Below are 12,572 nucleotides of genomic sequence, written 5' to 3'. Positions count from 1 at the left end.
CGTCCTGGCACAAAAGAATGCTTGTCATGTGGAGAGGAGTATATTTGGCAACAACGAGAGTTTGTATTTTTAATTTTCTGTTAAGGTCTTTTTACCCCCCATTTGACACCCATTAGAAGAAGTTAAAGTCATATTCACTCTGTCAACGAGTGGTCAGGATGTTTAGGGGCTTTTTTTATCAATTGGTATTTACCACATTCGAAATTTTTTTTTTTTTTTTCAGAATATGCAAAACAATGTTAACTGTTTTTGCATTGAATACATTTCTTGTAGGTCTTATATTATATTTGATGTATTACTTAAATAAAAGTTTGAAGGTTGGGATTTGGGAATAAGCTCGGAGGCCAATATCGAACATATTCGGACTCACGAGTTTCTGCTGGAACGAAATTCGCATTCCGTGATTTGTTAAGGAACTTTAGAATTCAATACATCTTTTGCAATATTTTTTTTTTTTTCAGGTCAATCTAGATAGAGTAGACCAATTCATCATTTCCTTAATACAGTGGAGGAATCAGTGGCGTAAGTTGAGTCGCCAGGGCCCCGGGGTAAGACTAAATTTTGGGGCCCCTTTGATATTTGGGGCCCCTTAGTTAAAAAAAATTACGTATACGCTATAGGTTTTTTTTGTATGGCTTATTTATTTTTAGGTTTATTTTAATGTTTTAATATGTTCGTAATGCACTTTGCTATACTTACTTAAAATGTCTCTCATAAAAGTAGTAAACACTTGCACTAGAGGCCCCCAAAATTAATTATTTAGAGAACCCTAAAATAAAATTTTTTTAGCTTAGAATTGATAGTTCTTGGGTCCTCTGTTCTGAAGTAATAAATACATATTTTATTTTCCATCATCAGATATATTTTTTTTTTATTTTGGGGCCTCTGAAAAATTATTTTTAGAGCCTCAAAATTAAGTGCTTAGAGGCCCCTAAAATATAATATACTTTTTTTGGAGCCAAGAATTAATGTGTAGGGGGGCCTCTGTTCTGAAGTAATATTCGGAATGCCACCAATAACGTAATGTTTTTATTTTGGGCCCTGATGTATTTATGTTGGGGCCCCTGAATTTATATTTAATTTTGAATTTGATTGTTTTGAACCACTTTTGAAGATTCTCAAATGATTTTTTTTTGCTTTTTTGGGGCCCCTAATGTATTATTTGTGGTGGCAAAGATTTTTCAAGTAATATTTTTTGGGGCCCCTGGGGTAACTTTTTTTAAAATCAATATACATATACATTAGACTGATTCAAAAAAAATTTTTTTTTCTTTTGTTCAAAGCATTGTTGAAAATATTGTTGGAAATGACGAAAAAAAAATACTGTAAAAGTTTCAGCCCTTAATGTTAACATTTAGTACCGCCGCATCGCAAATTTCTATTTCCCATACGATTTGTATGGGAAAGATTGTGTATTTGTGTTTAGAATTTTTTATCTTTTTACTGGTTCATCAAAAAGGCTAGATTTAATAATTTTCTTGTATAAAATTGAACGCATTTATAAAATTAAAAAAAAAAACCGACGCGAAAAATTAATTAAAATAATTTTTAGTTAAAAAAATGAATAATTCGAATTTATTGAAGAAATCTAATATGATAGTATTAGGGGTTTGAGAGTTATATTAAAGGATCTGTGAAACCAAAACACAACATAGAATACAAATATTCGAAAATTTTGCCAATTTTTTTGAAAAAAACTAATAAAATGAGAAAAAATTACTTTTTATATTTTAAAGTTGAATAACTTCGAAACGCGGGGGTAATTCAAAAAAATTATTAAGAGCTTTTTTGTAGAGCGAACAATTTTATAAAAGAAAATGATTTTGTCAAGCCTTTTGGATGAACCATTAAAAAGATAAAAAATTCTAAACACAAATACACAATCTTTCCCATACAAATCGTATGGGAAATAGAAATTTGCGATGCGGTGGTACTAAATGTTAACATTAAGGGCTGAAACTTTTACAGTATTTTTTTTTCGTCATTTCCAACAATATTTTCAACAATGCTTTGAACAAAAAAAAAAATAATTTTTTTTGAATCAGTCTAATATACATATTGTGTGGCTACCATCAATGCATTATACATTACACTGAATGACATAATTTGTCTCCCTGTTTACTTCGTAACTCAATTTATGCTAACAGTTTTTTTCCCTGCATTGTCTCCAGTGGGGGCCTTGGGGTCGGTCGGGGGCCCCGGGGCACCGCCCCGCTTGCCCCAAGGGAGTGTACGCATCTGGGAGGAATAATTAAGACTTAGGGTTTCATTCTTCCCGACATAATTAAAAAATTTAGTGATAAAAAATAGTGAAATCGGCCGAAAACCTAATTCAAACAATATGAGAACCAATGGATAAATTGATAAAGTTTTATATATTTAAGACATGCATTACGACTAATTTCAGACAAAAAAAGAGTTTGTCTGTAAGGCCGGTTTACGGACGATAATTTTACGTGATAACTAAGAACACAGGTGAGGTGCTTTTAAAATAGTCAATTGAAGCGTTTATTTAATTCAAACAATCATAATTTACAAGAAAAAGCTAAAAAAAAATTACCCTTTTTCTTTTCTCATTATATTAATTTTTTTATTTTAAAAGCTTACAAAAATAAATTGCACGACTGGGGTCGCACGTACTTGCTCTTGTGCTTAAAGTAACTATAATGTTAAAGCTTTTTATTCAAGAAATTTAAAATTTGATATTTTGAAGAAATTTCATAAGTAGTATAAAAAAATTAAATCTGTTTTTATAATTAATAAAACTCCGTTTTAAAATATCTTAAAAAAAAAAACAAATATGCCATTTTATTTCTCGTATAAAAAGGTATTTTAAGAAAAACAATTTTGAAAATTGTAGGAGCCGTTTTTTAAAAAAATAATTTTTTATATATAAAATTTTTTAACATTTTTCAAAAAAAAAGTTGGTATGCCATTTTGAAGAAATAATTAATTTACACATAAAAACTAAATTTCAAAATTTTTCATTGATCCGTTTTCAAAAAATTGATTTTTCAAAAAAAAATTTTGAAATATTTTTTAAAAAACCAAAATTGCGTTTTTTGAAAATTTTCTAAATTTTTAATATTATCTTTACTTACACACGTTTGTATAAAAATTTTCATTCAAATCGGGTTAATGTTGTACGAGATATTCAGAAACGAAAAAAACCGTTCTATGACAGGTGCCGTTAATAACGGTACAAAAAATATTTTTTTTATTTAAAAAGTTGGCTCTTATGTGTAGTACTACACACAAAAATTTTAATCAAAATCGTTAGAGCCGTTTTTGAAAAAAATTACCTTTTCTATTTCCGTTATATGGCAGGTACCGTTAGTTTTGGTCATAAAAAAAAATTTTAATTTCCCCTCTAGGGAATCACCAAAAACTGCTAACTACCAAGTTTGAAGAAAATCATTTCCATCAAGCAAAAATTCATTTTTTTTATAAGACAACCTATAATAAATTTTATAGCACCTAAAAGCTTATTGCTTCAGCTTAAAATATATATATCGACCATGTCTATTAGGCATCTACAAAAAGAGCTAGAATTTTTTGAACTCGATCAATTTTCATCAAAAAAAAGCAAAAAAACATTTAATTTTATGTTCTCACGCTATTGAATCGATTTTTTTTAGACAACCTATACAAAATTTTATATCATGTAAAAGCTTTTAATTTCACCTTTCATATGACGTTTCAATCTTATATCTGCGATGCTTAGAAAAAAAGTTAGAATTTTGTAAAGCCAACCATGTCGAAATTCCAAACTGAGATTACGGTACTTCCCACATTGGTGGCTGTTCATTATCAACACATCTCCACAGGTGTTTTGAGGTATTTCGCAAGTTTTTTTAATTTTACATTTTGTAGCTTGTAGTGAATGAACAGTTATGTGTGATATACCAAATGAAAGGTAACATCATCAGGATGCTCAATAAAGTTAAATCAAAATTGTATTTGCTTTAGATCAAAAGATAGAACCTGTTTAATAATAAAACTTTATTTTACCGTTATCTCAAAATTGTGACTGCAAATTGATTGAAATTTTGCACAGATATAGTCCTGTCTATCAACAGATAATAAACAGATATAGTCCTGTCTATTAACTATCTACAATCTTAGTTTTATTTATTTATCTGTTGAAGAAAAAAAAATATAAAAATAAAAATAGGTTAAAAAAGGTAAAAAAAAAACTTGGGACAAAAAAAGTAGTTTTTCCCGTTATTCGATCAAAAACCATTTTGAAATATCAATTTTTGGCTCATGCATGCGCACATTCATAGACTACATGGTCTATAAGCTTGGGATTTTTTGAATGCTACAAAAAATTTTAAAAAAAATAAAAACTCACCCAAAAATACCCCAAAATAAGTAGATGTTTTTCAAAAATTCATATTTCGAAACGCAGAGACTTAAAAAAAATACGTATCAGACCATTAACTTTTTTTTATTATCTTTCGAATGACGTTTTTCAAATTGTCAAAAAAAATTCCACTACCTATAATCACTACTTTGTCAAAGGTCTTCCTCATGTTTTAGAAAACCATTAATAGCTTAGTTTTGAAATTTTTTAGAATTTTTTCAATACCATTGTCAGTCTTGAAATAAATTGGTCTATTGATTAAAAAAAACATCAACTCTTTACATTGTCGCGTTTAGGAAATAGCCAATTTTTTGAAATTTTGTTTTACCCTATTAAAAGATAGATTTTTTTTAAATCCTTCAAATGTATGTAACGTTAGGTTATTTTTGTATCTCTAATAGTTTATTTTTAATTTTTAATTGAAATTTTTGCCGCACTGCGAAAGTGCGAGAGTGGAACGGGAGAATATTAATCACTTTTTTGTGGTGGCTGCCATGGTTCATCGATTTATAAGACGTTATCATATCAAAAAATGGAAGATGAAACAAATCCTCGCTTTCAGTGAGCAGATATATCGAAAAAAGCATTTTTTTTTTTGGGGTTCCGATACGTTTGGCCAAGGCTGTATTTTTGAGCAAAAAATAAATTTTTGGTTTTTTGACGAATTTATTTTGAAAAAATAGGCTATTTTTCAATCAAAAAGTTACGGAAAATTTTTTGATTTTTGAAAAGTTTGGAATGGAGTTATTTAGATTAAAACTTTTTATTTAAGATTGTGTGGAAAAACAATCCTTTTGTTTTAGAAAATATTGAGAAAAAAAAAACAAAAAAAAACGATTTTTAAGATCGATTTTTTAGTAAATAACAGTAATATTGGCGAGAAATATTTTTCCATAGAAACCAAATTATACTTTTCTAATGGCCTTTGACCTTTTTAATTTAAATCTAGCATAAGAATAGCTTTAACGTAAAAAGTTTTTGAGATATTGGATTTTGAACTAACAAAACACTATTTTTGTCATGTTTTGGAATGGTAATATCTCAAAAACGTGATGTGATAGAATTTTTCGGATTCAAAAAAAACTTTTTGACAAGTGAAATCGAGCAGGGCAGAAAAAAACATTGCGATCAAGGACTCGTCTGTTGGGTGTTTGGGGGCAGGTAAAATGTCTGTCATGGGTTTTTTAAAACTCGCCGTTAAAAAAAAAAATAATATACAGTTCAGATTCGGATTGGTTTTAAATCAACCAAATTTTGCATTAAATGACAAATAAAATGGAATATTTCTTATAACACTGGTCCGCAAGGAAATCCTCCTTTGATAAAACTATACTTTTCTAAAGTATAGTAAATTTTGGTAAGCTCTGGTTTGTGAGATATACACTTAGGAGCAAAAAAATGGAATCAAACTGGGTTTTGTAAAAACGGTAATTAATCAGGATGTAGTTGACACACATGAATGTTAATGGTACCATTGAAAAGCTTGAAATAAAAGCTTTAAGTAAATGAACTTAAAAATCTGTTCATTTTATAAAGATCCAATCAACATAAATGAATCATGTTAGGAAAAAAGACTGAAATTGAAACAGAGTGTACTTAATCTTTAAAATTTAACATTAAAAAAATGAAGTGCAATTTATTGACAGATAACGCTAATACTATCGTAAGGAAAAAAAGACTGCAATTTGAAACAGACAGTATCTGGAAAATTAACTTTAAAAAAAAAATTAAGTGCAATTTATTGGAAGATAGCGCTAATACTATCGTATGCATTTTTATATTTTCCCCAACAATTCAAAGTAAGAAATTCAAGCTTTAAAATGAGACCATGAGACTTTAAAGAAAAAATATTTTACCATTGGAATTTTTGTTTTTAATATAAGAATTTATTTGATTCCGTTTTTTTGCTCCTAAGTGTAGTAGTTTTTTTTTTTTAGATTTTCTAAGAAAAAAATTGATTTTGTGATACTTTAATGCGAATATCTCAAAATCCTGACGTGATAGAATTTTTTCTAACTCAGCACATCAAAAACTATAAAAAAAAGTATACTTTTGTTTCTAGGAGAAACAAATCTGAAGCTTTACGAGGCCGTTTATCCAATGGTTTATTACAAATAAGATATTTCTAAATAGAATAATAGTATATAAAATTACAAAACACGTAAAAATTTTGTTTAATGTATTTTATATGTCTTTCTTTACATATTTGACTTTTTAAATATAATGGGCGTTGATATTTTACATTTTCCTTTATTAAGGTGTTTTTGTTCATGTAGGATTTAGTAAAAACTGAAAGATTTCGATATTTCTGCTTTTTTTGTCAATCAGTATTTTAAAATATGAGTACATTTTAATGTAAAAGGACATATTTGGTGTTAATCGATAGGCCATATTATGACTAATAAGTCCTCAAAATTTGAGCTCAATGCTACAAATAGTTTTAATAGTTTTTTTTTTGCACAAGTTCAAATCTAAAAGGGTGATTTTTTAAAAACTACCCACATTTTTCAAAAATCATTTTTACAAAAATGGTACCTGATAGAATTTTTCTGAAATCATATTTAGGTTCAGGAAAGTCTAATCTTCCATAATTTCAAAAAATTATTTGAAGGAGAAAAAAAACGTTAAATTTTGCAGACCAGTGTAATACTAAAGAGATATAATTGCATCATAAAAAATACTAATAAGACTCAAAACAATTTTGTCATCATAAATAGAATTTTAATCACAATACGATTAAAATATTACACATACGCCACCGTGACCATGTAAATTTGATAAAAAATTTGTACCGCAACAGAAAAAAATTCATCTTTTTAGGATTTCTTGACTGTTCTTTGTTCAATTAATTGATATACTGTGTCTGTGTCGGTGACGCACGTAACTATTGCAAAACTTCAAATTAATTTTCAAATTTGTATTTCAGTAAAACTGACAAGAAAAGTTCAAAAACCGCACACCTCTAGTCGTCTCGTAGGTCTCTCACCCCATGAAAGAGAAAAATCCTTTAATACCAATGAAGTCATGTTAGCAGGTGTTTATCCACCTTCTAACAAATAAAAAAATATTTGATAAATAAAAATCCTAAATTCAATTTCATTTAAAAATACATAACTCGTCTTTTTCCATTTACCTTTCTCAAGTCAAAAAGGAAAGAAACTCATTCTTCTTCTCAAGGTTTTTGCATGATATTTTTTATTACTATTTATGGGATAAGTCTTCAAGTTGAATTTAAGTAGACATGATCCGGTCTATACACAGGCGCGCACATAATTTACCTCATGAAAATTTATACATATTTTTCGTTTTGTTGACATATTTCAAAGCCAAAAACTTGAATATGTCTTTTCGGTTTGGGAAAGTTTCTCTCATAGACCAAGTCATGTGTGGTAGATGATTTTTTTTTTTTTGTGTGTTATGATAATAAAAATAAATTAGGTTAGTGTCTAGACTTTCACATATAGCATAACAGGCATATGCTGCCATATCAAAATCCTTTCAAAGGCACTACTCTACACAATACCTATTCGTACATAACATCATCATCATTTATGCTAGCAAACTTGGCCTACAAATAAATTCAAAAGGAATAAAAGATGCAAAGAATCTTTAAGATGAAACCAACAAAATTTGTGAAAATAAAATACATAAATGTGGAATTTGCGGTTTAAGAATCCTTTTCCTTTCCTTTTTTATTTTATTGCCTTGTTGACTGTGTGACTATCATATCTGAATTTTCAGACTTTTCAACAGAGTCCTGACTCCAACGCACATGCATCAAATGGACAGCAAAAATGAAGTTGATATTGTTGATATAAAAACAATCTATTCTGTTTGGCTTATAAATTAAATTTTGGAAAATAAAAAAAGAAAACTGTCCAAACCACCAAGTGAGGGTGATTGTTTATTCTGTATATATTGCGGCTTGCGTGGTTGAGGGTTTTGTTTCTATTGTTTTGGGTGACCAACCATAAAAATGGGTTTTGTTTTTGTTTTAATTTTTAATGTTCAAGCTTGTTTACGCATCCTGATTCGACATGGCCAGCATATGGTTAGGTAAAGTGGTTAGGAAATTGTGTTTGAAGTGGTTGAATTAGGGAAAACGACATCTGGGCTGATATAAATATATGGTTTATACCTGTAGCTTAAATAATAAAGAACAAAAATCATTAAAAAAAAAAAAGAATTTTGAATCTGAAATGAAATTTTGAGACATTTCAATTTTTAAGTAAAACAACGTATTTATGTATATAGACAGACAACAATTTACACGTATACAAATTTTAAAAATGAAAATAAATTAAGTTTTTCAAGTTTTAATTGCTTTCAAGACACATCGAAACATTCATTTATTTGCAACATCATGCTAAGTAACGGTACATCTAAAACAGAAAAACAACATTTCTTAAATATCGAATTTCATTCAAAATTATTAAGTCAGTAAAAATTCTCAAGAAATATTTTTCACAATTTACGAATAGACTCAAAATGCCAAAAAGTAATAGAAAATACAAATTATTTTGAACTTAAAAACATGATTGTTCTGTTGTATACAAATGTGAAAAAAAAAATTGTTCCTAACGAAAAGTAGAGTAACTAAAGCAAATTATTATCGAACCCGGCAGCTCTGATTTTGACGATTTTTTTAATTATAAATAATTAATTAAAAATACTTTAAAGTATATAGATTAAAAATTGCCGATGTTGCCGTATTGTTTTTTTTTTTAATTAAAATTAAATTTTTTTTTAACAAAAGAATTTTTTTTTTTTGCTTAAATTTCATAAAACAAATGATAGCAAAAAAATTCTCTAGGTAATTTAATGAAAAAAAATATAAGGTAGTAAAGGACAATCTTCCATCCTTTAAGCGATAAATGCAATTTTCTCATAATCTGACTTCAAACACAAAAAAAAATATTTTGAAAACAACGGCAACACCTAAAATATTTTCAAATACATTTTTAAAAAGCCAGAAGCTCATTGCTATCTCTTAAATTTAAATCCACTAAATTTAATTAAGAGTTTTTGAAAAAATTGTCCTCAAACTCAGAATTAAAAAAAAAAAAATGTTATTACAAAAATTTAATATGACTCTTTTCCAAACTTTTTCCAATAAAATATGAATTTATTTTTAAAAAATTTATGGCCATAAATATTATCAGTTAAATTCCGAAGCAGAAAAGGTAATATATACTTTTGAAAAAAAAAAATTAAAAATTACTTCAATTACTTCATTGAAATAATTAACTTTCTCAATGACTTTGGCAAATAAGAACTTTAAACTTTTGCTATCTAACTTTCAACAATAAGGGTATTGAATGAATAAAAATAACTTAGTATTTAAATGTTGAATTTAAAAAAAAAATCATGTGTGCAATTAACACGTGGTAGAAGTGAAACCTTAAAAAATCATTTTTCTTGCAAAAAAAAAATAAAATAGAAAAAATCTACCTATTTTTATTCTATCACCTTCAAATCCAAGTTTTTTATATGACAAAATATATAAATTTTATATCATCTGATAGCTTGTTGTCTTAGCTCAAAATATATAAATCGATCAGGTCTATGAGACATCTACAAAAAGAGCTAGAATTTTTTGAACTCGATCAATTTCCATAAAAAAAAGCGAAAAAACACGTACTTTTATCTTCTCACGCTATTAAATGCATTTTTTACCTAACAACCTATAAAAATTTTTACACCATCTGAAAGCTTATTGTCTTAGCTCAAAATATCCAAAAAGCAAAAAAAACATTTATTTTTATGTTCTCATGCTATTAAATCAATTTTTTTGTTTGACATACTATAACAAATTTTATACCATGTGAAAGCTTATTGTTTCACCTTGTATAATGATGTATAAAACTTATTTCAAAGATGTCTACAAGAGAAGTTAGAATTTTTTAAAGTCAACCATGTCGAATTTCCAGACTGAGATTACGGTACTTCCTACACTGGTAGCTGGTCATCGCCAACAGATCTCCAAAGGTGTTTTGAAGTATTTTTCAATTTTTTCAATTTAAGATTGTGTAACTTTTCGTTTCGCGTTTTCGTTTCATCTTGTTTCAAATCACTACGATACTAAAGAAGTTTTCACTTCAAAAAAATAAGTTAAATTTTTTTCAAAACTTCTATTAACAAAAATTTCTTCGAAAATTAAATACTTTTTAATTTTTTTCATAAACCGTAATACATTTTGACATTTCCTTTTGTAATTTAAAATCATAATAAATGTGGCCAAAAAAATTAAAAAAAAAATTCATTTTATAATACCAAAAAAATTTTAATGTTAAATGTTAAAATTTTGTCCGTACCAAAAAAATTTTAAAAACGACATGTTTAAATTTTGTCAATAATTTTTTTTTTTTTTCAAAAATCTGAGTTCAATTACCATTCTTTCAAAAGCCCTTCATTCAATCAACTTAATTTTAATTTTACAAATATTTCTAAGCTTTTAACTTTTTAAAAATGTATATTTAAAAATTGTATGTGTTGCCGTTGTGTTCAAATATTTTTTTTTTGTGTTTGAAGTCCATTAATAAGAAAATTGCATCTATCGCTTGAACGATGTTTACGCTTTATGTTTTTTTTCCTTGAATTTCCTAGACAATCTTTTGGCATCAATTCATTTATGAAATTTAAATAAAATTTTTGAAAAAATATGTTTTTTGTTCACAAAAATTTTCAATTAAATTTATAAAATCAAAACGGCAACACCGGCAATTTTTAATCTATAGACTTTTAAGTATTTTTAATTACCTACGTTTCGTCACTTTTTGAAAACTGTGAAAACTATACACGTCATTTTGTGTGTAAGAAATTTGTGTGAAAGAAGTTTTTAATTTATTGCGGTCTGGTTGATGTTTTCAAGAGTATAAGTTGAGTATTGAAAACATAGAAATCTATACCAACGGTTGTATGCAACAAAAAATCACAATTTTATGTAGTTTTTAATTCGCTATCAATCGAAAAAAAAAACCTAAAAAAAAAAAATGCTCCATGTGACAAGTGCAATGCATCTAAAACTTTTATTTTTCTAATTTTTTAGTCCAGACTCAAATTTGCTTGAAATCAACTCATCTCTCACACATCACGAATTCTTTTTGCCTTCTCAAATATAAAACAGTGCAATACGAGGCGTAAAAATTGTCAGTAGTAGTCGTCGTATACAATCGTGAAATGATATTATTTTTCAACGACTGGGTCTTTAATTGAGTTTTAATTACTGACACACGAATGGTTTCACTTCCCAAAGAACTATCTCTCTGACGACACAATTTTCCATTCGAAACAGCACCACAAAACAACAAAAACAACAACAACGCCAACTGATATCCTAGACTTTATCTATTTTCTATCTAAAGAGAGTGTTGTTGTGTTGGGTATATGCGGATGAAATCCTTCGCCAAAGTTATCCGGTTCATTTTAAAATAGCAGTTGTGACCACTTGCAGGCGTACTTTAGTGAAAGAGGACACCCAAGTCACAAAATGTCAGAGATGCCCTAACAGATACAGTGGAATATACTGTATCCTTGAGGCAATGTGCTCTGGTGCTCTGTGCTGCTGCTGCTGCTGCTGCAAGCCAGACACTGAATTAACCGACTGTCTGAACTTTGATCCTTGGGTCAGATTGAATGTGGTTTGTTTGTCGAGATGATTCAATGAGAGAAATTGCAACTGAACATAATTTCATCAACGAAGAAATCAAATTAAAAGGACCAACAAATCCTGCTGATGTTCATCTCAAGTGAAATGTTTTTGTGATTTTTATCATCCAGTTTTCCGAGTTCTCGTTAAGTGTAAGCGGAGTTTAAAGGACTTTGAAGGTTAATGAACGATTGTATTTGTTTTGAATAAAAAAGATATAAAATATAACATTTTTCTTTGTCACAATCCACAATCTCATTATTCTTATGTTTTCAATAAAAATTATAATGAGAATCGACAATGACAATCTAGAAACAAAAAATCATTCATTCGTTCTCTTTTTGATCTCTCTTTTTTTTAAAAGAAATTTAAAGGACAATAGAGAAGGAAATTCATTATTTTTTTTTTTTCTTTTTAGTATGGATTTTATGGATTTGTGAGAAGGCATTAAGATTGAATTTAAATAATAACAAGTTGCACAGTATTATTTGTAGTAGGTACATTGTACTTACGATGAACCATGAAGGACGTGGAATTGAGATACAAGTAGAACCACGG

Source organism: Episyrphus balteatus, chromosome 2 (assembly GCF_945859705.1).
Source record: "Episyrphus balteatus chromosome 2, idEpiBalt1.1, whole genome shotgun sequence".
In the NCBI taxonomy this organism is placed as follows: Eukaryota; Metazoa; Arthropoda; class Insecta; order Diptera; family Syrphidae; genus Episyrphus; species Episyrphus balteatus.
This window is presented reverse-complemented; position numbering follows the sequence as displayed.